The sequence below is a fragment of the Oratosquilla oratoria genome, chromosome 36 (assembly GCF_046742065.1).
Source record: "Oratosquilla oratoria isolate Oo_2021 chromosome 36, ASM4674206v1, whole genome shotgun sequence".
Classification (NCBI taxonomy): Eukaryota; Metazoa; Arthropoda; class Malacostraca; order Stomatopoda; family Squillidae; genus Oratosquilla; species Oratosquilla oratoria.
In genome coordinates this window covers 7,498,997-7,503,996 of record NC_134812.1, presented here as the reverse complement: position 1 = coordinate 7,503,996, position 5,000 = coordinate 7,498,997, and positions in this window count along the sequence as shown.

Genomic DNA, 5,000 nt, shown 5'->3' with positions numbered 1-5,000 from the left:
AATGAGAATAATGATAATAACGAAAATGATAATGATGAGGGTAATGACAATGACGATGATAATGGTGATGATGATGATGATGATGATGATGATGATGATGATGATGATGATGATGATGATGATGATGATGATGATGATGACGACGACGACGACGACGACGACGACGACGACGACGACGACGACGACGACGACGACGACGAAAATGATAATGGGAATAAGAATAAATGAATGAACGAACGATTGAATGAATGAATGAATAAATGAATGAACGAACAATTGAATGAATGAATGAATGAAAATAGAAAACAGAATGAAATATATAAAAAAAAAATTCTTATCGGCGTCCAATTCTCTTAACACTTTGTCTTTCCTCGGGGAGCATCGCTCCCCCTTCCCCGCCTTCCCCCCCTTCCCCCTTCCCCCCTTCCCCCCTTACCTGCCTTCTCCCCTTCCCTCCTTCCCCTCTTCCCCCCTTCCACCCACCAACCTCTTAACACTTGTCTTCCATAGGGACACGTCCATCCTTACCCCTTCCGCCTTACCCCTTCCTCCTTCCCCCTTTCGATTTCTCCTTACCCCCTTTACTCCCTTCCAACCTTCCTCCTTCCCCTTCCCATGCCTCCTTCTCTATCCCCCCTCTTTATTCTCCCCTTCTCTCATCAACCCTCCCCTTCCCCCTTCCCCTTTTTCCCATCCCCTCTTCCCCATTCTCCTTCCCCCTTCCCCCTTCCCCCTTACCCACTTTTCCTTACCTCTTCCCCCCTTCACCCCTTCACCCCTTCCCCATTCTCCTTCCCCCCTCCCCCCTTCCCCCTTACCCCCTTCCCCCTTACCCCCTTCCCTCCTTCCCCCCATAGTATATATACATGACCCACACATTGAGCCCAGTGACAAGACAATGTCCGTGCAAACATGGCATCGCATTTCTCGCGGCCAAGTCTCGCCGCTACATTTCCACGTTATTGCCAAACTTTGCTCGGCCCGCGCACCTGACGCGTTCTCAGGCCTCCTCCTGTTCTCGCCGGTTCTTCTACCTGACCGGGGGGGTGGGGGAAGACCGGGGTGGGGGGAGAGAAGGGGGGAGGAGGTGGAAGGGAGGGGATGGGAGGGGCGAGGGGAGGGGAGGGAATGGAGAGGGGAAGGGACGGGCAGGGAGAGGGGAGGGGGAGGGAAAGGAGAGAGAAAAGAGAGGGGAGGAAAAGGGGAAGGGAGAGAGGATGGGAAGAGAAGGGAGAGGGGAGGGGAAGGGAAGGGAAGGGGAGAGGGAGGAGGGAGAGTGGGGAAGAGGGTAGAGTGGGTGGAAGGGGGGCAGAGAGAGGAGGTGAGAGGTAGAGAGAAGAGAGGAGGGGGAGAGGGAGAGGAAGGGAGGGAGAGGTAGGAAGGAAAGGGGAGGGGAGAGGGAGAGCGAGAGTTAGGGAGAGGTATAAGAGGTGGGGAGGTAGGGAAAGGGGAGAAGGTGAGGGAGAAGTGGAAGGAGGAGAGGGGAGGGGGAGAGGGAATGGAAAGGGGGAGGAGCCGGGGGAGGGAGAGGGAGATGGAGGAGGAAAGGGAATGGGGAGAGGGAGGGAGAGGAAGGGGAGGGGGAAGGGGAAGGGGGAATGTGGACTTGAGCTGTTGTTAGTGTCTTTTGACTCGTTTCTGGGGGTACCTGGTTCACGGCTCTCTTGTAGTTTCATTTCCTTTCGGAGGACAATATCGTACTGAAGTGGTCGAGTCGTAGATTTTTTGGTAAATGAGAGAGAAAGAGAGAGAGAGAGAGAGAGAGAGAGAGAGAGAGAGAGAGAGAGAGAGAGAGAGAGAGAGAGAGAGAGAGAGAGAGACAGACAGACAGACAGAGACAGACACACACACACACACACACACACACACACACACACACACACACACACACACACACACACACACACACACACACACACACACACACACAGAGAGAGAGAGAAAGAGAGAGAGAGAGAGAGAGAGAGAGAGAGAGAGAGAGAGAGAGAGAGAGAGAGAGAGAGAGAGAGAGAGAGAGAGAGAGAGAGAGAATAGTAGCTGAACGGAGGGATACTTAAAGAAGTCATAACTGACTCGTATTCCTTCAGTAAGAGGATTCACCGGTAATGTGATCATTACTGTGTGACTCTGGGTCGTGGGGGTGCTACTAAAACCCCTTGGTTACCAGTGCCCAAATGATAAGGATGATCAGGGTATTGTTGCACTGAGGGAGGATGGGGAGGGAAAGGGAGAAAGAGAGGGAGAAGGAGAGGGAAGAGGGGGACGGGAGTTGGGAAGGGGAAGGAATGGGAAAGAGGGAAAAAGGGGTGAGAGAGGGAGAGGGGAGATGAGGAGGGGAGGAATAGGGGGAGAAGGGGTAAGGGAGAGGATATGGGGAGGGGAAGAGGGAGAGAAAGGGGGAGAAGGGGAGAGGGTGAGGAGACGGGGAGGGGAAAGAGGGAGGGAAAGGGAGAGAGGAAGAGGGAGAGGGAGGGAAGAAGTGGTGGGGGAGAGGAGACGTAAAGCGAGAAATGGAGGGGGAGAGGGAGGGAGGGAGGAGGGAGAGGAGGGAGGTAGTGAGGGATAGGGAAGAGGGAGAGGGGAGACGGCGAGGGATAAAATGAGGGGGAAGAGGGAGGGATAGGGAGAGGGGTTGGGAGAAGGGAAGGGAGAGTGGGACGGAGAGAGGGAGGGGGAGGGAGGGGGGACGGAGAGGGGAGGGGGAGGGAGAGGGGGACGGAGAGGGGGAAGGGGGAGGGAGAGGGAGAGGGGGGAGAGGGGGAGGGAGAGGGGGAGAAGTGCATTTCTGTCGCTGGTTGGTGATTGATAGTGTTGGAGATGATGGTGATGAAGAATGATGATGTTAGTGATGATGAGGCGGAGGCCAAGAATGTTGTGATGGGATGTGGGGTGATGATAGACTTGGTATAAGACCTCTTGTCTATTTGAAGGCTGGTGGGATGAATCGGGTGTCTTCTTGGGAGCTTGCAAGGGGAAGGCTGATATGTCTGTGTACCTACGTCTTTGCTTTTTTGTTTGCTTGTTTGTGTGTGTGTGTGTGTGTGTGTGTGTGTGTGTGTGTGTGTGTGTGTATGGGTGCATATGTTTTGCATATATGCGTGTTTATAGTATATATATATATATATATATATATATATATATATATATATATATCTGTGGATCCATGTGTATTTGTTTATATGTACCTGTATGTGTGTATGTGCATGTGTATGTGTATATATCGTATGTGCGTTTATATGTATATATGTATATATGTGCATACAGTATATGTATATATAATGTATGTAGTGTATATGTGAATATGTATGTATAAGTATTTATATATGTACAGTATACGTGTGTGTACTGTATATGTGTACGTATGTATGTGTATGTGCATGTGTTTGCGTATATACCATCACGTGCACATACATAAACACATTAAGAAACACGAAAACAAACACCAGCGACCACAGCAAAACAAACACCGTAATAAAGACCAGGTGGAGCTATTGTTGTTGTTGTTGTATTTGGCGTCCTCCCTTGTTATTGTATTTTGTATTTGTATTTTTCCAAGTCGAGTTGAAATCGGCCCGCGAGGTACGCCGCCACAACAGGTTCGGCTTTTCAACACCGCTCACACGATCAACACTGAACCCCCCCCCTTCCCCCCTTCCCCCTCCCCTCCCCCCTCCCTCCTTCCTCCTCACCCCCTTCCCCTCTCCCCCCCACCCCTTTTTCCCTGCCACCCCCTCCCTCCCTATCTCTCCTCCTCACTCCCTATCCCTCTCTCTCTCTCCCTCTCCCTCTCTTCCTCCCTCTCACTCACTCCCCCTACCTACCTTCCTCCTCCCTTCCTCTTCCTTCCCTCCCCCTCCCCTCCCTTCCACTCCTTCTATATCCGTCCCCTTCCCACTCCCTCCCACTCCCTTCGTGTCCCTCTCTCCCTCCCTCCCAACCCTCCCTATCCCTCCCCTTTCCCCCTTTCCCCTTCCCCCCCTGCCTGCCAGGAGGAGAAGGAGGAGGGGAGGAGGAAGAGGCGAAGGAGGAGGGGAGGAGGGGAAGAGGAGGAGGGGAGGAAGAGGAGGAGGAGAGGCGCAGAGCGAGAATGACCGATGAAGCTGTTACGTGTCTTCCTAGAACAGCTGAAGCAGCTGTCTTTTACTTGTCGCTGCTGCACCCACCACCACCTCTACCACCTCCTCCTCCTCTTCCCACTCCTCCTCCTCCTCCTCCTCTTCCTCCTCCTCCTCCTCCTCTTCCTCCTCCTCCCCGTCCTCTTCCTCCTCTTCTTCCTCCTCCCCGTCCTCTTCCTCCTCTTCTTCCTCCTCCCCGTCCTCTTCCTCCTCCTCCTCCTCCTCCCCTTCCTCTTCCTCCTCTTCCTCCTCCCCTTCCTCTTCCTCCTCCTTCTCGTCCTCTTCCTCCTCCTCCTCCTCCCCGTCCTCTTCCTCCTCTTCTTCCTCCTCTGCCTCCTCTTCCTCCTCCTTCTCCTCCTCCTCCTCCTCCTCCATGTAGTTGGCTTCATCGGAAGAATCTTCGAAAATAAATCAGAAAAAATATTGCTAAACCTTTATAACTCCTTGGTTCGTCCCCATCTAGAATACTGTGTACAATTTTGGTCCCCATACTACCAGAAAGATATAAACAAACTAGAAAGAGTACAACGGAGAGTGACCAAAATGATACCAAGGCTGAGAAATCTGCCGTATGAAGAAAGACTAAAAAATCTAAACTTGTTCTCCCTCTCAAAAAGAAGAATGCGAGGAGATTTGATTGAGGTTTTTAAAATGTTCAAAGGCTTTGACAACATTAATGTCAAAGATTACTTCTTATTAGACCAATCAAATACAAGAAGACGCCACGATTTCAAAGTAATTGGCAAAAGATTCTCTACGAACGAAAGTAAGCACTTCTTCTTTAACCGGGTTGTTAACGTGTGGAATTCGTTACCTCCCACTGTCGTCGAAAGTAACACGATAACAACATTTAAAAATCGCTTAGACAAATACTTGGAATCTAAT